The sequence below is a fragment of the Physeter macrocephalus genome, chromosome 2 (assembly GCF_002837175.3).
Source record: "Physeter macrocephalus isolate SW-GA chromosome 2, ASM283717v5, whole genome shotgun sequence".
Taxonomy (NCBI): Eukaryota; Metazoa; Chordata; class Mammalia; order Artiodactyla; family Physeteridae; genus Physeter; species Physeter macrocephalus.
In genome coordinates, this window is record NC_041215.1 from 4,091,306 (window position 1) to 4,114,123 (window position 22,818).

At 48.5% G+C, this 22,818-nt stretch overlaps 1 long non-coding RNA gene across 3 annotated transcripts; it reads left to right on the forward strand.

Annotated features, from left to right (window-relative positions):
- The first annotated feature begins 2,204 nt into the window (after positions 1-2,204).
- Positions 2,205-17,976, forward strand: LOC129391513 (uncharacterized). 3 transcript variants are annotated; one of them, XR_008615736.1, is made up of 3 exons: positions 2,205-2,240; positions 12,796-12,915; positions 17,581-17,976. It is a non-coding gene; the product is annotated as an uncharacterized lncRNA (long non-coding RNA). The 3 variants fall into 3 exon arrangements; XR_008615735.1 differs by lacking the exon at positions 17,581-17,976 and adding an exon at positions 14,209-14,362; XR_008615738.1 differs by lacking the exons at positions 2,205-2,240; positions 17,581-17,976 and adding exons at positions 11,542-12,651; positions 14,209-14,362.
- The last annotated feature ends 4,842 nt before the right edge of the window (positions 17,977-22,818 follow it).

Consider the following 22,818-nt stretch of genomic DNA (forward strand, 5'->3'; position numbering starts at 1 on the left):
CCACGCATGTAGTCAACACATGCCATTGTTTTCTCCTGCCCTCTGTGCAGTTTGCCAGCCTGGCTGGGGGCAGAGCACACAGGATGGAGGCCTGAGTCACTGGCACTGCCCTCCAGCAGCCTATCATGTGACTGGGCAAACAGGTCTGGCACCTCATGTCAGTCAGAGCCATCAGGGGAGGGCTTCGAATGCTGCTTAGAGCCCTTGAACTTTATCCAGAAGGCCATGGGGAGCCATGGAAGGATCTAGAGCATGAAAGTGACATGGTCAGGATGATGCCCTAAAAGAGTGGTGCCCGAGCATGAGTGGGCATCAGATGGCTTGTTAACACAGAGCACTGGGCCACACCCCAGAGTTCCTGATTCACTAGGTCTGGGGTGGGGCCTGGGAATTTTTATTTCTAACCAGTTCCCAGGTGCTGCTGCTGGTGGTGGCTGGGGACTCCACTCTGAGAACTGCTGCTTGAGAACAGCACAGCAGGGTGGAGGGTGGCAGCAGCCCCCGAGCATCTGCTGGAATAAGTTGGTCACTTGATCCTCCCAACACACAGATGACGAAGCACTGAGACTCAGCAGGGAGAGACTGCCTGCACGGGCTACACAGCTATTCAGTGTTGGAGCAAGGACTCCATCTTGGGGGCTTAGGGCTTCAGAGAGACCTCCCTACTTCCCCACCTCTGAGATGGGGCCTAAGATGGGGTCCTTGGAGGACAGGACAGGGTGCTCTGTCCTCAGTGAGTTGCACAAACAGTCACTAAGTCCGTGAGTCAGACAGACTTAGGCGTTGCTGCATCCCTGGGCTCCGGACCATCTCACTCACTCCATCTGTGGACCCCCAGCTGCAACAAGACTGCCCCAACTCCTTGCCACGGCGGCAGGGCCAAGGACAGGTTCAACCAGGCCAGGTCGCAGCTGCTGCAGAGGGAGAGAGGGGGTCATCAGGGCGAGCCCCGAGACCCCCATCCGTGGAGAAGCCCCTGCCTTGAATTCCCCAAACGGCTGCTTCAGGGAAATCAAGGCAACCTCCCTCATGTCCCTGTTCTCTGGTGGGTTCTTTCCCTCAGCACCCCATGGGGGGACTCCATCCTGCACCCCCAGGAAGGGACAGCACTGGGGGACCAGTGGCTGTCCTCTCTCTGCTCCCAACAAGATTCACAGTCCTGGTCCCCTTCCTGGCTGAGTGAGCCCGAGCTCCGTTTGCAGACTGAGTGCCTCACAGGCCACAGGTGGGTGAGATGCAGCATTATCAGGAAAACCACTCTTTCCTGAGCACCTACTATGGGTCAGTCCTATTGTCAGGCATCTACCAGGCACCCTCTCATCAGCATGACAGATGATCTGCTGGTCTGCCTGTCTCCCCAGATAGGCCTGGGGATATCACACCACCACCACCTACCGTGGTCGTGCTTACACAGACACTTTTTTTTTTTTTAAGAGAGAAAGTGAAAAATCAGAAGCAAATAAGGCAAATCGTTAAGGGTTAAATAGGAGTGAGGGGTGCTTGTCCACAGTATGATTTTCTGAGCTTTGCCATATACTTGAGGTATTTTCTGATACAATTACGCTGGCCTGGAAGGTGGGAGGAGGTCTGAGGAACTGGGTCGGGAGCTGGCCGAGCTCCTCATCTTCCAGATGTGATGGTGAAGATGGGAGGGTGTGACTCACTGAGACATGCTGGGATGTTCTGGATGTTTGTGAAACTCTGAAGTCCCCTATCCCCTTGCCAGCTCCTGACAAGGGCGTGCATGGGGTGAGCCCCTGGAAGAACAGAGTGAACCAGGGTGCCCAAGGGGACACCCATCAGCATTCCTTTCTCAGGCTCCCCACAGGGAGCGCATGCGGAATGCTGGGATTTTAAGCCATTCCTGGAGCCCCTGTGGTTCCAGCTTCAACCCCAGCTCCACCACCCCCCATGGCCATGGAGTCGGCCTTTGGGCCCACAGGCCCACAGAGACGGTGAGTCCCCAAGCCCCGGGCCTGGCGGAAGAGAACCTCGGCTGTAGAAGTGGAGCTTGTTGTGCTGTTGCTAAGTTCTGTGCTGATCAATCTGGCCTCACGGGTTTTTTTTTTCCTTTGGTTTCATGTTCTGACGGGAACTGGGAGAATCTGGAGAGGGTTCATCACAGCCACAGCATTCCAGAGGGTGTGACGCCACGAGCTCCTCCTTGGCCTCAGATCCCGCGTCCACACCCTCCCCAGCTGCCGAGCGGATGGACGGTCGGGAGAGCAGCTCAAACCAAGGTTGGAATATGATTTATGGGACTCCATCCTCACTGTCCTTTCTAGAGGCTAACTTGTCTTCCAGTGAGAAGGAAGACGTTTTAGGGTCAATACTGAATTCTGTTTCTTGGTTCCACAGTTCCCTTTTCTGGTATTTAAAGCTCCATAAATTTTGTTCCAAAAGTCTGCCCCGCCTCCTGCCTCATATTCCACAATGCCCTGTGAGCCAGACAGGCTGTCCCCCCAAATATCCTCGCGCCTGGGCTTCATCTCTCCCCTCCTTCCTGCGGCCTCCCAGCTGGATGGGATCAGATCAGACAAACCCTCAATTCCTCCCTTCCTTCCTGCCTGCATCCCTTTCCTCCTGCTCTCTTCCCTTCAGGAAACATCCATGCTCTCCCAGGTCTTATGAGCTCGAGAGATAGACAATATTGTAAATTTTTAAAATTATTTATACGTTTTATGAATAAAATTACACTGTAACATACTTTCAGGTGGAGATGAGCACTGTGAAGAGAAACTAAGGTGGGAAAGAGGTGAAGAGATTGGGGTGGACGCGTGGAGAGAGTTGGGGGTACTGCAGATGAGGGTCGGGGGAGGCCTTGAGGAGGTGGTATTTGGGCAGAGACCTGGAGGGGAACACGGGAGCTTGTGGAGAAAAGGCACATGTCGGGGGAGGGAACAGCAGGTGCACAGGCTCTGAGGGGAACAGCAAGGAGGCCTGTGCGGTTCAAGCGGAGGAGTGACACAGGAGGAGAGGAGGAGAGCTGGACCCCGGAAGCTGGGGCTTAATGAGCTGCAGCAGGGTCTGAGGTTTTCTTCCAGGTGCGCTGAGAAGCTCCTGGGAGCCGAATGCAGAGAGGCGGTGACCTCAGAGCTGGGTTTTGAAAGGATCCCTGGCGGCTCTTGGGCCAAGAGTAGAAGCAGACGTAGGGCCTCAGGTAAGAGGCTCCTGCTGCATCCGGGTGGGAGATGAGTCAGGCCTGAGGGGCGAGCACTGGTGGCCATCAGGAGAAGCAGTTGCTTGTTGGAGGGACAGCATGTGATACAGGCTGCAGGGTATGAGAGAGGGAAGAGGTAGTCAAAAACAGCTCCAGGGGCTTCCCTGGTGGCACAGTGGTTGAGAGTCCGCCTGACAATGCAGGGGACGCGGATTCGTGCCCCGGTCCGGGAGGATCCCACATGCCGCGGAGCGTCTGGGCCCGTGAGCCATGGCCGCTGAGCCTGCGCGTCCGGAGTCTGTGCTCCGCAACGGGAGAGGCTACAACAGTGAGAGGCCTGCATACCGCCAAAAAAAAAAAAAAAAAAACAGCTCCAGGGCTGTGGGCTGGAGCCACTGCTGGGGGTAGGGGGGTAGGGAGGCCAAAGTGGGGAAGATGCAAGCAGAGCACGTTCGTGGGGGCCAAATCAAGAGGTTAATTTGGGTTCCAGACAGCGTGGAGCCTTGTGAGCCATGGAAACAATAAACAGACCCTCTCTGAGTTGGTTCTGAGGACAGCCGAGGAGCCACTGGGGGGTTTTAGGCACAATTCCAGAACATTCCAGACGTTATCTCCTCTGGGGAGCTTCCTGGTGCAAGTGGCTTCTCTCTTGTTAAGTTGCTTCATCTTGGAATCTTGACTCAGTTTCCCCAATATTTTGTTTCACTCTAAAAGCTTTTGCTACGTGCCGGGCACTGTGCTGACTCTAGTACCAGCACTGTTGCGTGAATGAGGAGGTGTGGACCATTGACCATGGCACCGTTTCACAGAGGAGGAAAGAGGCACAGAGAGAGGCGGTCACTTGCCCAAGGCCACACAGCTGAGAGGCTGGGACTCAGACCCAGGCAGCCAGTCTCCAGAGTCCGCGTGTCAAACCACCGCACTCCATTATCCAACTCTTTTATCACCTCCACCACCAACACACACACACACACACACACACACACACACAGTGCCATGTGGCTGTGCATGTAGAGACCTCCAGTATGGAGGATTATGCTCCAGCCTGGTTTTATCTGCAGGCCTCCTCTCTCTGTGTTTATTAGTTCACTAGATAAATATTTGTATGTGAAGGCCACGGCCGGGGGCTGCTGGGAAGCCGAGACGGGGAGTCTGTGTTTCCTGCCTGTGCAGTGATGGAGGGAGGAGGTGAGGAGGAGGTGGGGACCCAGGCTGGGAAATTTACCCTACAGAATGCTCCATGCCTGCAGAGAAGGGAGCCGCAGACAGAGCCCAGGACGGCCCGGGTTAGGGGCAGGAGAGCATCAGGCTTAACAGTGCCTGTCTTAGGGTCACCTCAACCCTGCGTGACCTTGGACATGTCACCCCACCTCTCCCAGCCTCAGTTTCCACCTCGCTGTAAAGGGGGCAGAGCAACCCACCTCCTAGAACCATCGTGAGGCCACCACCACTCAACAAAGAGAACCAGAACTTCCACTTCCCAGGCTGGGATAATATTGCGTGTATGTCACGCACTGTTCTCCGAGAAGTTCCTTTCTCAAAGAGGCTGGATGGTAGCGAAATGTTGGGTGGTGGGTCTTGGCTTTCCAGTGCCCCCCGCCCCACACAAGTCACTCTGGGGCCATGTGGATTCTCGGCTGTCTCTTGATACAGCAGATTCCAGGGCCTTATTTAGAAGGCCCTGGGGGGGGCAGTGACACTCCCCCAGACCCCCAGTAATTCACCTGCTCTCCCCTCACCTCCACCCCCGCCCCAGGGTGAGCAAGGGCTCAGGTTCTGGAGCTAGGCTGATGCCCCGACCTTGGGCACAGCCTCAGAACCTTAGTCCCAGGCCTGCCAGAAACCCTTACCGCCGTGGGGTTATGCCCTGGGCTGCTCAATTTAGTAGTCAGGATGGGGTGACTGGGGACCCAGAGAGGAAGAAAATCAAGACCTTCTTTGGGAATGAAGGTGTGGATGCGTCATCCTCGGAGACACCTGCACCCCTACCAATTTCATTAAAATTAAATACCATGTGTCTTAATAAGAGTGTGTCCCACTCTTAAAATAAGACCCATAACATTGCATATAGCCTAGAAAAAAGACTAGAAGGAAAGACAGTAGCAGGTAGACAATTCCTGTCTCTGGGTGGTGGGAGATGAGAAGTTATTTTTATTTATGTATTTATTTCTTCTATATTTTCTAAATTTTCTTCATTGAAAATGCACCACCATTAAAATCAGGAGGATAAAAGCACCTTTTTAAAAAGGTTATATTGTTAAAAAGATAAAACTCAAAGATACAGTAGAAAGCTATAAACTATCTTCTGAGAAGTAAAATCATAAAATTTAAAAGCAAAAACAATACATATAATTACATATAACCCAGATGAGAACAGAATATATGTAAGATACGTGAATCTTTTGAGAAGTAAAATTATAAAATTTAAAAGCAAAAATAATACATATAATTACATATAACCCAGATGAGAACAGAATATATGTAAGATATGTGAATCTTTTGAGAAGTAAAATTATAAAATTTAAAAGCAAAAATAATACATATAATTACATATAAGCCAGATGAGAACAGAATATATGTAAGATAGGTGACTAAAATAATATTTAAGATTTATATGGGTGTAACAATATATTCTAAACAAGACAATTATGTGTGAGATGGAATAAAAATAATATATCTCCTGTATATCCCCCATTACAGCACATACTCAGGGCTCCCTGTGATTTACTTGTCTTTCTCTCTTGCTGGTATGAGGCATTCACAATTCAAGGTAAAGTTTACTTCTCTCTGTTTTGCACTGAGGACCTGACACGTAGTAGGTACTCAATAAATGTTTATGAATGAATAAATGAATATCTTCCTTTTAAAAAATAAAATGATACACATGAAAACTCTAAGTATACCAGGACCTGATGTAAGAATGTATTTGACAAGTTAATAAAACATAGAAAGTTGTATATTCTCAGACAGAAGGCCCAGAGGCAGATCCAGCGCCAGTGTCCCCATCTGAGTCCTCTTGTCCCTCTGGGCTGCTTGTGGACCATGTGTCCTGCCCATCAGGCTTGGAGGTCCAGGTAGACAGGGGCTGTCTTTGTTCATCTCTGAACCCAAGGCGCCTACACAGCTTAGGCTGTTCTCAGGAGTACAGCGGAAACAGGTCAACAGTCAGAGAAAGGCATTAGGCAAGATGCCCTTTATTCTGTAAATGAGTTAAGGTGGGTCCTTGATTTCAGACAAAAAGGTATAAGGGCACCCAAGGATAGGTCCTTAAAGGCGGACCAAGCTCCCCTGAAGATGGAGCTTCTCTCCCCACTGCTGCTTCTGCCCTGGGGACAAGAGGAACCCCGCACCAAGAATTTAGGGGAAGCATCACTGGCTCAAAAAGGAAACACCAAAAATGAGAAGGGAAAGAAAGTGGCCTGTTTCTCTTCCTGTGTTCCGGCACTGTTTACTTGTCTGTATTCCGTTCTCGACGGAGTTCCTCACACACAGGGGTAGGGACTTCTCCAACTTTGTCTAAGAAACTCTCCACAGTTGATTAAATTCAAACGACATTGAATGAACTATTCAACTATTCTGTGCCACTATATTTGTTGAATGAATGGATGAATGGATAGAGAGCCATTTTTGCCGCATTTCCAAACCTGGGCCTTTCCACTGGGGATCGCAGAATGAGTAAGCCTTTGGGCATTCATTCGAAAATATTCACTGAGCTTCTAGTACGTGCCAGGCGCAGCTGTAGCCCCCACGCTCATGAGGTTCACTTGTTCTGTCACAGCCACAAGTGATATTATCTTAAATCCACTCTCCCTATACCTATGTTGACTTGGGGGATTTTTTTTTTTCCTTTTAGAAGAAAGTAGATTCCACTCCTAGATATATACTCAAGGGAGATGAAAACATATGTCCATACAAAACTTGTTGAATGTGCATAGCAGCATTATTCATAACACCCCCAAAATGGAAACAACCCAGATGTCCCTAAACCAAGGAATGAATAAATAGAATGTGGTCTATCCATACAATGGAACATTATTTGGCCATAAAAAGCAATGAAGTACTGATACATCCTGTAACATGGACGAACCTGGGAAACATGCTATATGAAAGAAGCCAGTCACAGAAGATCCCATATGATTCCATTTAAGTGTCCAGAGAGATAAATCTATAGAAACAGAAAGTAGATTCGTGGCTGCCTAGTGCTGAGGGGAGGAGGGCTGCTAACAGGTTGGGGGTTCTTTCTGGGGTGATGAAAATGTTCTGAAACGGATTGTGGTGATGGTGGAAAAACTCTGACTATACCGAAAACCGCTGAATCATACATTTTAAATGGATGAATTATACGGCATGTGAATTATATTTCAATAAAGCTGTTATAAAACCAAAAAGAAAGAAAGCAGAGAATTTTCCCTTTTGAGCAGGCAAAGTGTCGTGGAAATGGATTTCACAACCGAGTGGTCTGCTTCGGTTTAGGAGTGGAATTTTTCTTTTTCAACAACTTCGAGCTCATTCTTCAAGGCAAATTTTCTCAAGGTTCGTGCTAGGAAGCCCTCCCCACCGCCACCGCCACTGCCTGTCCCCAGGCCAGGCAACCCTGTCTGTGGCCCTTGACCTAGTTTGTTCCACACACCACCACCCCAGCCTCCCCCACCCCACTCCCCCCGTACCCACGCTGCTCAGATGCTGCCAGCTCCCAAATGCCAGAGCTGCCACCTGGGGCCCTGACAACGCAGGGGCCCGCAGTGTTGTGATATGTTTGGATGGGGAGTGTGTTTGGTGCCAGTGTTACCAGGCTCCGAGGGTGACTAACCCCATCTGCATTTTTGGTTTCAGCTGCCTGAACTGTTCATCTGGAGGACCTCAAACCTCTCTGTTGTTTCTGGAGAAGCTTTCCTCCCATTTGCAGATGCATGAGCTTAATTAAACCCATTCTCCAGCCACCTCAGCCACCGCTCACACACATATGTGCCCAACAAATACTTACTGAGCACCTACTATGTGCCAGACACTAATCTGGGGAGACAGCAGTGACAAGACAGAGTTCTTGCTCTAATGGAACAACAAAAAAATACAGTGTTTTTTAAAAAGAAAAAAATATCTAGATAGTGTTAGAAGTGCTGTTCAGATAAATGAACCAGTGTGAGGTGACTGTGGTACTCAGAAGTAACCTGAAGTTACTTCTAGTTCGGGGGGTGAGGGAGGCAGGGAGCAGCTTCTCTGGGGACGTGGCTGAGAAAGAGGTGTGTGTGTGTGAAGATCTAGAAAAAGAGTGATCTAAGCAGAGGAAACATCTTGTGCAAAGGCCCTGAGGCAGTAATAGCAATGAGGCCGCCGTGATCCCACCTCACAGCCAGTGAGGAAGGACAGAAAATAGGTTGGGGCAGACTGGATTATATAGGGCCTTCTCTGCATTGGGGAAGAGTTTGTTTTCTCTAAATGCAATGGGAAGCCATTGGAGGGGATTACAAGAGAGGAACGGGATGTGGCTTACATTTTTTCAAAGGTCGAGCTGGCTTCGGAGGGGAGAAAGAACCGAGACAGGAGATGGGTATGGGGAAAGCTGGGGCCAGGACAACCTTCAGTCCCTTACGGTTCAGGTTCCCTGTCCTCCACCTCTTCCACTATCTCCAGGAGGCCACCAGGGCCTTGGTAAGTGTTCCCCTCTCATTCTAGTATCACTGTAGTAGTTTTTTTTCTATACTTTTACTGTTTTTACTTGAAAATTTCCTTTAAATCAATTGCTATTTTACTTTACTGATTTTTTAAAAAGAAATTATATCACAGCCAAAAGTCATGAGTTTAATGCATGACTTACATTTTTTTCCTAATACACATTGACATAAATACACAGCTATTAAAGGTTTTTAAATGAACAAGTGAATATAGTCTTAAGACTAAAGATGAATAGTGAAATTATAAGAATAATAGTTCACCAGAGACATACGAGTTTGATACACTAGTTATTTCTTTTCTAATACACATTAAAATAAATACTTGGTTACTGAAAAAAGAAAAAAAAAAAAGCTAATCCAAGTACCAGTTCAAATCATCTAAACAGGCCCTGTCTATTCTACTTATTAGCTGTGTGGTCTTAAGCTGGTTACTTAACCTCTCTGAGCCTCAGTTTCCTCTCAGTGAAGTGGGGATAATAACAACCCAACCTCGTGAGGTGATTATGAGAACCACATATGTGAGAAGTATTTAGAATAGTGCTTCACACAGTATAGGCTCAACAAACATTATGTAGCTGAACCAGCCCGTGGATGGTCAGAAGGAGTTTCCCAGCTGTCTGCAGGCCCAGTCCAGCCAGTACCCAGACCCACTGAGCCAGCCTATCTTTCTCTTGCTCCGCCATCCCCCAATCCACACCCAGGGAATTCCCAGGTTGACTGGCTGGGCCTGACCCCAGGAGGGAAGGTCATGGTAAATGAGGTGCAGGCACATTGCTAAGGACAGCCAAGTGACCGGTATGCTCAGGGCTCAGCACACAGCCGCAACCAAGGACCCACTTGATGGACCTTACCACAACCCTTCCCCTCCCCCAACAAGCAGACAAGAGGCCCAGAGTGGGGGAGGGCCTTGCCCAAGGTCATACAGTGAGGATCAGGAGTTAAACCCATGTCAGGGACTCCAGGGTCCCTTCTTTGCCCACAGCACACACATGTGTATGTGTCTGTGGGTTTTAATCCCCTCCAAGGGCCCCCCTGTCTGCTTCCCACTTCTTCCCACACTCCCTGTACCCAGGAACTTGCAGTTCTTGACGGTCCTGCTTATTTCACACCTGTGCATTCTGCTGGCCGTTCCCTGTGCTGAAATGCCCTTCCTCTACCTTCGCTGACCCCTTCACCCCTCTCCCACCTGGCAAACTCCTACTCATACTTCAGGGCCCAGCCAACTGCCTCCTCCTTCAAGAAACCTTCCCTGATCCTCAGCCTAACAGAGTCAGTCCAATCCTCCTCCTTGATCACAAGGTGCTTCTAAATCACAGTGACTGAGAGCTCCCGGAAGGTGGAAAACAGCCTCTCTCTCAACTTTGTTGTTATCAGTATCTACTAATAACTATTATTAACTACTAATAACACACGAGAGAAAGAATTCACGAATAAACTGGCTTGCTGTTCCATGGTCTTAAAGGCAGCAGTTGTGTTTAGTGGTTTTGTTGTTGAGAGTAGAGCATGGGCATCCCAGCAGGGCTGCCGTGTACGTTCTCACAGACTGTGCACTGCACAATGCCGGGGATGCCAAGCAAACAGACTGCAATGTGAGTGATACCCTCTGGAGGTGGGCAACATGCCAGCCTGACCCTTGGCCATTCTGGAAACACGGGCAGCCCACCAGGTAGTGGAACAGAAAGGGTACAGGCTTTGGATTCAGACTCACTTGAGTTCAAATCCCGGTTTTGCCACTTATTCACTGTTTGTCCCTGGGCAAGTGACTCAACCTCTCTGAGCTTCTGCAGTAAAATAGGACTAGATACCCACCTCACAGGGCTGTCATGAGAGTTAAATAACGATATACCTAACACATGGTAGGTCCACGATAACTGTTCCTTCCTTTCCTTAGACATCTGGTACTCTTGTACCCCTCCTCTAACTTCCAGACTGTTTGCACATCCAGTCCAGGTTCCTCTCAGACTGGCTGTAAAAACTTTTTGTCCTTGTCCTAGAAGCCTGGTCACTAGGACCAGTTTGATACAGATCAGTAAGATCCTGTTCCTCTAGGAATTTCTCTCACAGATGCCCTCACATACGTGCATGAGAACATACACCAAAGCATCATGTATAGGAGCAAAAGACTGGAAACGAACTACATGCCCACCAGAAGAGGCAGCATAATGAGTTACATGTATCCATACCATGGGTACCACACAGCCGTAACAAAGAGGCAGCTCTCTGCATACTAACAAAGTGCCATTTCCAAGATAAAGTAAGGGAAAAAGAAAGGTATGGAACAGTTTGTTTAGTTAACCAGCTGGGGGTCAGGATCTGACACAGAACAAGGAAAATGACATAAGGGAAAATTCTTAGTTCATCCGAGGATGGTTCATAACTAGTACCACTCGGGATGCAGAGGAAAGAGGCTAATTCCTTACACACAATGATCCCGTGGGTCATTAAGGAAACTCCACTGAGAAAGGCTGGCCAGACCATCTCAGAAGGACACATGGGAAACTGATAATATCAGTTCCTGGAATGGAGAATTAGGAGACCCGGGGTAGGCGGGTAGGCGTGGAAAGAAGTCACTTACTACCCATCAGATACGTGGGTACTTTTGAATCTTTTGCCATGGACATGACTTAATCTGTTAAAATGAAAGCAAACCACTTTCAATAAGATTTTTTTTAAGCTTATATGTATGAATTAATAATAATAATAATGCTCTTGACCTTGGGCAAGGCTCATGGTGACTCCATTTCCCCATAATTAAAATGGAAGGACCATCGGGGGAAGAGGACAGATTGCTGTTCTCACATGCCAGCACCAACCACTGTGATCCAGTCCCGAGGGCCACCGCTGGATTTAAGCAGGGCTGTCTTCAGAGGTGTGGGATGTCACCATCCTGGGCCACACCTGATTTGAGCACAAGCTCTAGGTCCCAGCAACTGGAGCTTGTTGTTTACACCATTTCCCAGGGAGCAGGGTCACAGTAGGCCCTGGCTCAAGGGTCTAATTTTAAACACTGGGTTTAAAAAAAGGCCAGATCCTGGCTACCTCCAAGATGCATGCACTTTAGAAAGATGACCCTGAGTGCAGAGGCCAGGAAAGGGGAAATGATCTCTCTCTACTCCTCCCTCTCCCCCTCCCTCCACAAACTCGAGCAAGTGCCTATCTGCCAGGAGTGCCCAGCGGGGAGGAAGCAGTGCCCTGGGGCAGTTCCCATTTCACCCTAAGTCAGGCGTCTCAAAGCTGCCTGACCTCAAGAATCCCATCTGGGGGCATCAGTTCAAAATAGATCGCTAGCCCCCAGCCACGTGATTCTTAGGGATCTATTTGGATTTCTTATTTCACATGTGGTTTTCATTTGTTTGGAGTTTTTTGTTTGTATATTTGCTTTCTAATTTGTTTAGATCAGAATCCCAAATGAGATCTACACCTGGCAGTCCGTTGATATGGCTCCAAATCTCCTGTACTCAGTTGATTTCCCCTCCATTTATTCATTCATTTACTTACTTAGTTACTGTTTCTGTTTCCCTCTCTCTCTCCCTCTCTTCTTGCAATTTATCTCTAGAAGAAACCACCTGTATATCTATAGAGTCTCTCACATCTGAAGTTGGCTGACTGCATTCCCCAAGGTGCCACTTAACATGTTCCTCTGTCCCCTGTAGTTCCTATAAATTGTTCAAATCCAGGGACCTGATCAGATTCCGGTTTGAGTTTAGGGCAAGACTATTTGCTGGGTGCCGCATGTTCTTCCATCAGGAGGCTCATACTCTCTTTTTGTGATGCGAGCAGCTGTAGCTGCCCAATTCAACCATTAGGGGTTACCCAGTGGTGAGTCTCTATCATTTTTTTCTACATTTTAAAGCAGGTATAAGTCTATAAATAGAAACTTCCCCTCATCAACCATTTGGTTACCCTAAGGTACCATCTATATAGGAAAGGTAGAATTAATTATGATTCTTTCTCTTTCTTTAGGAGCTCAAATCCTTTTTGGTACAACAAATGTGTGCTGACAGTAGGAGTAGGCACATCCTCTGAGCCTCTGTTGCCCCACCTGTAAAATGCGGATGCTGGTGAACTCACAGACTTATTCTGGTATGTGCAGAGAGTTCAGTTCTCCTGTCAAGGCTGTGTGCATGCAGGCTTTCTGTGAACTGCAGAACCGGGCACGCAGCAAGGTTTTTCCACCTCCTCCCACCCCTCGACCCAGCCTACATCCCAAGCCCACTGCTGGAAGATGGCAGAAGCCATCAGGGCCTTCCTTAGCCATGCACAAACTCCCTTTGCCGCGGGTGGCCCTCTCTGCTCCTGTTTCCTGTACGGTGAGGATGCTAGTGCCTTCCTGGGGCGGAGGGGGTGGTGGTGCTGTGGGAACTACGTGAGATAATGCAGCCAGGGGCCTGACGCCTGGGGAAACCCAGTAAGGGGTCCTCTCCCTGTTCTCCCAGCTCTCCCCCTTCAGGATACACACACGTACACACACACACCCAGTGTACACACACACACACACACACACACACACACGGGTTGTCCATTGCAGATTAAACTCGCCTCCCCCAGGCACACACCAGCGTGCGCGTACACACACACACACACACACACACACACACCAGCGCGGTCACTAAGGGCGGCCCTATTGTTTGGCCACTTCCCCAGCCCGGAGTGGGCGGCTGGGAACGCGAGGCGGCCCTTCCTGCTGGGCGCTGACGCGCGGCCTGCGGAAGGAACAGCGCGTCTCGGGGATGCTGCATTCCTCTCGTGCCCGGCCCTAGCGCAAGCACGCACGCACGTCCGCACCTCCGGCTTCCCGGCGCCCGGCCCCACTGCCCTGCCGGCGCGATCTGGCTCTTGATCTGCTTGGGGAGAGGGCTCCCATGGGGGCCGGGATGGAGGCACCAGCTTCCCTGAAACTTCCCGCCCCGCCTGGGTGGGCTCAGTTGCCCATTCGACGGCTGAGCAAAGTGGAGGCCAGAGGCAGCCAGGATGCCTAGGGCAAATAGGGCAGAACACGGGCCCTGGAAAATATGCATTTTCAAGCTATTTTCTAACTACCTACTATTCCCAAGATTTGATATTTCCCGCCTACCTGCCTCCCATCACCTCTGGTACCCAGGTGCCCCGCTGTGCAGCCTGCAAAGGGTGGCCTGAGGACCACTCAGACAACAGATTTACGTGATCAGGTCTTGCCACCCCAAAAGGGACAAGCAGTGGGGAACAGAGCCATCACTTCCTGAGCACCTACTAGTGTCAGGCCTTCTGTAATGACAGTCTCTCAATTAACCCTCATGACAACTTGACCAAATAGATATTATTTATCCCAAGTTAAGTGTCTGGCTAGGAAGTGACTCAACCCTGGTTTTCTTAGGTCCAAAACTATCCTTTTTCCAGGCAACGTAATTGGAGGACTCAGGTCCCAGAACAGCAGAATTCAGATCCTGGCACCCTTACTCAGCTCCCTGTTCTGCAATGGGCAAGTTGCTTCACCTCTCTGTGCCTCAGTTTCCTCATGTGTAAAATGGAGATGATAACAGTACCTACCGTATAGGATGATGGTGAACATTCTGGAAGATGATGCAGGTGGTTTTCTTTTTTCTTTTTTTTTATAAATTTATTTTATTTATTTATTTGGCTGCATTGGGTCTTCGTTTCTGTGCGAGGGCTCTCTCTATTTGCGGCAAGTGGGAGCCACTCTTCATCGCAGTGCGCGGGCCTCTCACTATCGCGGCCTCTCCCGTTGCGGAGCACAGGCTCCAGACGCGCAGGCTCAGTAGCTGTGGCTCACGGGCCCAGTCGCTCCACAGCATGTGGGATCTTCCCAGACCAGGGCTCGAACCCGTGTCTCCTGCATTGGCAGGCAGACTCTCAACCACTGCGCCACTAGGGAAGCCCCAAGGTGATTTTCTTATTCTTATTAATTTCACTTCTAGAACTAAAAGGGGCTGAAATGGAGCTCAGGTCACCAACTGTCCCAGTTTGTCTGGGTCTGAAGGGTGTCCTGAATGCCAGACTTTCAGTGCTAAAACAGGGACACCCTAGGCAAACCGGCAGGGATGGTCAGCCCTCATGACGCTGGTGTTTTTAAAAGTCCATACTTGTCTCCAGAGGGTAGGAAAATGGCCATTTCATGCTCTCAGTGCTGGTGAATTATCCCAGAAGCCCTCAGGCCTCAGGCCCTTTGTCCTGGTCTCCCTACTGTGCCCTTGCATAGCCAAAGAGAAACCAGACATTCTCAACATGAAAATTTTCCACATCCTTCAGGGCAATCTTCTAGTGCCAGAAATAGCAGGATTTGGGAATCAGCCCAGGCCACTAAAAATAGCTCCCACAGCCCCCTGGAAGGCCTGCACCATCTGGGCCCCAGGTGGCCTGCCACCCAGCCAGCTGCGTGATTCAGCCAGCACCTTAAATGACCATGAGCTCCACTGGTCCTGCCGACCAAGGGCAGCGGACACAAAAAAGGCCAGGACCAACCTGGCCTGCCACCCAGAGATGTTCCTTCGTCTACCCCATAGCACGTCCTTCCCCTCCATCCAGACAAGACAGCACATCGCCTGCATTCACACCTGGACAATCATACAAGGGCCTCAGAGGTGCTCACACAAGCAGGGACACATAGCTGCCCCCTCCCTGCCCACCTACCCCAGTGCACACCTCAGCACACACAAACCAGCCACACGCATACACACCAAGCATCTATTTTCACTACTCAATTGTCTCTACATTCTTAATTAAGGCAGTGTTTCCAAATCATTGATACCTTTGCTTCGATTTCTCTACAACCCCTCCACCTGGCAAATGCTAAGATTTTTGCTTTTTGCTATTGGTACCCGGTGTTAAAAAAGAAAAAAAAAAAAAGATGAATATGCATTTTCAAGCTATTTTCTAACTACCTACTATTCCCAAGATTTGATATCTCCCCCCTACCTGCCTCCCATCAAGTCAGTGAGAGTCCAAGGCCAACAGAGAGAGAGGATGCCTGGGGACACTTGTGGGCGTCCCCTCCAGATTCCTGCCTGGCCTCCCAGCCTGAGCCTCAGAGCCCTGGTCTAAGGTGGGAGCAGGAAGCAATGGTGCTCTGCCTGGAGAGGGTCCAGGGCTGGAGGCCGGTACACCTGGGGCATCGCCACATGCTAGAGCAGACACACCGCCTGGGCTCCCTGGGCTGCTGTCCGTGTCCCACCCTGGCCTGCTTGCCTGCTTTCTGGGAGGGAAACAGAAGCAGGAGAGGAGGAGTGCGTTCCGGAAACAGCCCTGCAAGGAGTGGAGGCCACATCCTTTTCCTGTGGAAAAGCAGAGGAAGGAGAGCTGCCTGCCGGGGTTTGACAAGCTCCGAGCGCTGAGGCAGGAAGTCGAGTCCCAGTCGGGCTCCCCCCACCCCGTTCCCACTCTAGCCTGGGCCAGGTCCTCGCCCCTCGCCCCTCGCCCAACCTCAGCTCCCACCGACCGGTGGTTTGCACAGGGTGCCTTCCTGGTCAGACAACCTGTGGTCTTGTTCATTCACTCATTCATTCATTCACCAAAATATTCCTTGAACACCTACTATGTCCCAGACCTGGTCTAGGGCTGGTGGTGCAACTGTGAACAAGATCGATATGGCCCCTGCCCAGTGAACGACAGGGGCTTAAAGTGCAGACGGGGCAGCGCCAACAAACACTGTTACCCTAGACCAGAAGCTAGGACTGGGCCTGGTGCATCGGCCTGGTGGGAGCAGCCTTGTGGGGAGTGGTCTGAGGTCCGTGAACAAGGTGCAGGGGTGGAGGAGTGGAGGGAGGGGCCTCGTGAGAAAAGAGAGTCAAGCAAGACCTCTCTGAGAGGGGAAGAAGCCAGCCTCACAGAGGAGAGTGGGTAGTGGTGTGTGTGAAAGTGTGAATGTTTGTGAATGCGTGTGAGTGTGAGTGTGTGTGTGTGAGAGCACACGTATCTAAGTGTGGCTATGTATGTGAGTTTGAGTATGTGAGTGTGGGTGAGTGTGTATGTGTTGGATGTGGGGGTTACAGTTCCAGACAGAGGGAAGGGTACAGATGCTCTGCAGTGAGAACGCATTCTGTTTATTAAAGTAAGTGAAAGAAAATCAAGGAGGTTCAGTGCGGTGGTCGGGGAAAGAGGCGCTATGCCAGTAACAATATGTACGGGACACTTGTCATGTGCCAGACACCGTGTAATGTAGAAAGTCATTTAGCTCTCACAACAACTTGAGAAGGTAGTCCTATTATCAATCCATTATACAGATGAGGAAACTGAGGCACCAAAAAGTTAAATAACTTCCCCAAGTTTACAGAATTTGAACCTTGGTTCCAGAGACCTTGCTCTTAAATGCTCTGTAAGGGACCAGACTACCTGAATCCATGGAGGCCATGGAAAGAGTTGGGTTTTATTCCGGATATGATAGGAAGCCCCTGGAAGGGTCTAAGCAGAAGTATGCCTTCAGGTATTAGTTAGAATTAAGTTCAGGTGCAAGAAAAGCCCAGCATAACAGTGGCTTAAACAACATAGGAATATAGAAATATAGTTTTCTCTCACACAAAAAAGCCCACCAGATTCCAGAGAAAAGCCACAGACTGGGAGAAAATATTTCTGAAAGACACAACTGATAAAGGACTGTTATCCAAAATATTCAAATATCTTAAAAACTCAACAGTAAGAAAACAACCTGATTTTTTTAATGGGCAAAAGACCTGAACAGAAGAAGATAGATATAAAAATGGCAAATAGGAGACTTCCCTGGTGGCGCAGTGGTTAAGAATCTGTCTGCCAATGCAGGGGACACAGGTTCGATCCCTGGTCCAGGAAGATCCCACATGCCGCGGAGCAGCTAAGCCCATGCGCCACAACTGCTGAAGCCGGCGTGCCTAGAGCCTGTGCTCCGCAGCAAGAGAAGCCACCGCAATAAGAAGCCCGCACACCGCAATGAAGAGTAGACCCCGCTCGCCACAACAAGCCCATGGGCAGCAGTGAAGACCCAATGCAGCCAAAAATAAATAAATTAATTACTAAATAAATTTTTTTAAAAAGATGGCAAATAAGCACATAGAAGATACCTAACGTCATATGTCATTAGGGAATCGCAAGTTACCAAAATAAGCTACAAGGATATATTGTAAAACACAGGGAATATAGTCAATATTTTTAAATACCTATAAATGGAGTATAACCTTAAAAATTGTGAATCACTCTATTGTACACCTGTAACTTATATAATACTGTACATCAGCTGTACTTCAATTAAAAACAAAAACAAAGGGACTTCCCTGGTCGTCCAGTGGGTGAGACTCTGTGCTCCCAATGCAGGGGGCCCGGGTTTGATCCCTGGTTGGGGAGCTGGATCCCTCATGCATGCCGCAACAAAGATCCTGCATGCTGCAACTGAGACCCGGTGCAGCCAAAATAAATAAATAAGTAAATATTTTTTAAAAACAACAACAACAAAAACACCCAAAATACCACTACATGCCTATTAGAATGGCAAAAATCCAAAATACTAACAATAGCGGGACTTCCCTGGTGGTCCAGTAGTAAAGAATCTGCCTTCCAACGCAGGGGACACGGGTTCCATCCCTGGGCGGGGAACTAAGCTCTCACGTGCCGCAGGGCAACTAAGCCCGTGCGCCACAGCTAGAGAAAAGCCCAAGCACCGCAAAGCAAGATCCTGAGTGCCGCAACTAAGACCCGACACAGCCAAAAATAAATAAATAAACAGATAAACATTAAAAAAAAAAAAAGAACACTAACAATACCAAATGCTGGCAAGGATATGAAGCAACAGGAACTCTCATTCATTTCTGGTGGGAAGGCAATGGTACAGCCACTTTGGAAGACAATTTGTCATTTTCTTACAAAACTAAACATGCTCTTACAATAAAATCCAACAATCATTCTCCTTGCTATTTACCTAAAGAAGCTGAAAGCTTATATCCATAAAACGTAGATCAGCCTTATTCATAATTATGTATAATATTCATTTATGAATAATAGTTATCATTCATTTACAAATGAATTATATTTGTAGTTTATGAATTTATTCATAATTGCCAAAAGTTGGAAGCAACCGAGATGTCCCTGAGTAGATGAAAGGATAAATAAATGGTGGTACATACAGACAATGGATTTAAACCATCTAGACATAAAGGAAATTTAAATGCTTATTAGTAAGTGAAAGAAGCCAGTCTGAAAAAGCTACATACTGTATAATCAGAAATGACATTCTAGGGACTTCCCTGATGGCGCAGTGGTTAAGAGTCCGCCTGCCGATGCAGGGGATACGGGCTGGAGCCCTGGTTCAGGAAGAGCCCACATGTTGCGGAGCAGCTAAGCCCGTGCGCCACAGCTACTGAGCCTATGCTCTAGAGCCTGCGCTCTAGAGCCAGTGCTCCACAGCAAGAGAAGCCACTGCAATGAGAGGCCTGCGCACCGCAAGAATGAGTAGCCCTCACTCTTGCAACTAGAGAAAGCCTGCGTGCAGCAACGAAGACCCAATGCAGCCAAAAATAAATAAATAATTTTATTTATTTTTTAAAATGACATTCTAGAAAAGGTTAAACTATGGAGACAGTAAAAAGATCAGTGGTTTCCAAGGGTTGGGGGTAGGGGGAGGGATGAATAGGTAGAACACAGGATTTTTAAAGGAGTGATACTACTCTGTAAGATACTATAACGGTGTATATATGTCATTATACATTTATCCAGACCCGTAGAATGTACAACACCGAGGGTGATCCCTAACGTGAGCTATGGACTTTGGGTGATAATCCTGTATCATCACTGTTACAAATGTCCCACTATGAGGCTGTACGTTGATAGTGGGGGAGGCTGGGCCCGTATGGGGAAGGAGGTATATGGGAACTCTCTGTGCTTTCCACTCAGGTTTTCTGTGAATTTAAAACGGCTTTAAAAAATAAAATCTAGGGGCTTCCCTGGTGGCGCAGTGGTTGAGAGTCCGCCTGCCGATGCAGGAGACACGGGTTCGTGCCCCAGTCCGGGAGGATCCCACATGCCGCGGAGCGGCTGGGCCCGTGAGCCATGGCCGCTGGGCCTGCGCGTCCGGAGCCTGTGCTCCGCAACGGGAGAGGCCATAGCAGTGAGAGGCCCGCGTAACGATAAAATAAAATAAAATCTATTTTTAAAAATTCTAATTACTGATACAGATAACAACATGGACTAATCTAAAAAAAAATTATGCTGATTGAAAAAATGCAGACACAACAGAAAGAATACGACATGACTCCATTTATAGGAAATCCAGAAATCACAATTTTAATCTATGGTGACAAAAAACATGTCCCTAGGTAGGGATTGATCGGGAAGAAGCATGAGGGAATTTTTGATGATGGATATGCTCTATATTTTGGATGCGTTGGTAGGTATAATACATTCTGCATACATTTGTTAAAATTTGAATATACACATAAAACTATATAGATTTGTCAAAAATCATTACATCTTAAGGTTAAAATAGGTGTTTATTGAGGTAAAATTTATCTCTATAAAGTTAGAAAAAAGGGGGGAAAAAATCCCACTAGGGCTTATTATATTGCTGTGCTCCATGAAATCCTTGTCAGAAGCATGAAGGCCTGAGAATTCCTTCCTCCTTGCAAACTAACAAGTAAGCTGACCACAGTTTCATAGATGCTTGCAGAAGACACAGGACAAGGGACTTTATTGCAGCACAGTGGGCAGCATGAGGTTCATATTTGCACTGGTTCCCCTTGCCCCCCAAATTCCATGGGGCCAGTGCAGTAGGCCCAGGTGGATGCTGTGTACACAGTGGGTTTGTGTCAGAGCTGAGGCACACTGAGTTTAGGAAAATCCTAATCTTCTAAGAGGCTGCTAGCAAATCTAGCCAACATTTGCCCTGGAAAATAACATTATCTCTTATTATCCTGCTCAGGAAACAAATCTGTTCTCTGTTCCAGAAGACACTATCTTAGTTTCCGCAGGCTATTTGCCTTAAAACAACTCTTGAAAAGAAATAATTTCAGTTAAAAGGTGTCACAAAAGTTATAAAAATGCCATGGAGAATTATCTCCCAACAGTCCTCAGGGACCCAGACTCCTATCTTGCTTCTCTGCCATCATTCCTAGTATTGCTTCATGGTTTTAAATGGTTGCCTCAGCTCCAGCCATCACATCAGTATTCCAGACAACAAGAAGGAAAGGGGGAAGAAAAGAAATCCGCTTCTCTTTAATGACACTCTCTGGAAGTTGCACACACCTTAGGCCTGACTTATTCAAATGGCCACACCTGGCTGCAAGGGAGGGAACTGTAAGACACATACCTAACTAAAAATCTATTACTAAAGAAGAAAGGAAAACCAGATACTAGTGGCAACCAGCTATCTATGTCCTAGTCAGTTTAATCATGGTCTGTGTATTTATTGAAAGCGCTGAGGATACAAGGATACATAAAGCCCCTTCCCAGGAGCCCTGGGGGCGTGGGGAGCCTCATCTAGTAGTCATCATCAGTACTTTCCACCTTCCTCAAACTTAAAGAGCAATGGTGGGGCCCAGAATGAGGGCAGGGCTCACCCTTATCTTGCTTGGTGCAGTGGAAGGACCTTGCCGGACTTGGACCTTGGACCCTGAGTTCAGCCCAGCTTGTGGCTCTAAGCAAACCCTCTACTTTTCCAGGCCTCAGTTACTACTCTTTGTGACATGGCAATAATAATAAGCCCTGATGAAGAGGCCAGATGAGAGCATTAAATTAACCACATACGGAAAGCAATAGTCATAGTAGGAGCTCAATAAATGAGACTTCCTTTATCTTTCTTCTCTGACCCTGAGCTATCATGGCTATATTGGGCACTAGCTCTGGCCAGAGATATCAGAAATAAAGTTGTCCCCTGTCTCTTATAGACCTTATAGTAGGATGAGCAATGGCCCGAGTGAAACTCAGGTCTTGCCTCTTCAAGAGCTGCAGAGCCCTTCACACCAGAGAAGCAGCTCATAGTAGAATAACCAGGGTTGAATGTTGTGCCCTGTCATGTCCAAAGTCAATGTGAATGGGAGCCTGAATGGCTGACTCTGGGCCGTAGGGACAAGGTAGTCATAATCGTGTTATCTCATCTTCTTGGGACACTGTACTCTCTGCAGTTTTCAGGTCCATGATGAGAACAGCCTAAACAATTCATCCAATGAGAATACGGAGAGGAAGCCAGGGTCCAAGCTAGTGCTTTTCAGTCTTTCTTCCCTGAGGGTCACGTCCTTGGCCTCACTCAGTGCCCCACAGAGCCCACTCTTTGAGATGCCCACCATAGAGGGCGCGGGGCTCTGGTCCATTTTGCATAAGAGCAGGACAGGCGTGGGGACTCTCGTGAGGGCTCTTGAGAATTCACTTCTAGGGCAAGTAGTTTGGGCCTGGGACAAGTCCTAGGGCCCTTCTTCCTTCCATAAAATCTAGTAAACAACAATAAATTGGCTTCAGACCATTCCTCATCCCCCTGAGGACAGGAGTCCTTTCTGTGCCATGTCCCCAGAATTCCAGGGCTCAAGTCACCCCCTGCAGAAAGCCTTTTCTTCTTTTTCTCCCCTCTACCCACTCCTCCCTTCATCTCCCCACTCCCTTGTCCTGTCCACACCTTGCCACCAGCTCCCAGACCACTGCACTAAAATCCTGGGTCAAGCCATCAATCTCCACCATTTGCTGGGAGAGCCCAAGGTCAGGGATCGTATCTTCTCCATTCCTGTGCGTCCAGTGTCCAGTGCAGGGCCTGGCACCAGTTAGAGCTCAGAAGGGGCTGCTTTTATGACTGGACTGCTTTTATGTCAACCAGTACCATCTGCCTTAGCCTCTACAGTGTCATCCACAATAAAGACCAAGCCCCAGCCCCCCACCTGCCACTGCCATGAGGCTCTATCAGGCTGGCAATATCCTAGAATGAGGCCCCTCAAGATCCCCAAATATTCCTTCATTTACTCAACCATTACTTCCCCAACTATAAACCAAGCCTTACGTCGGGACACAGAAAAGGGCACGATCCTGACCTTAGTGGCTCAGTCTGGTCAG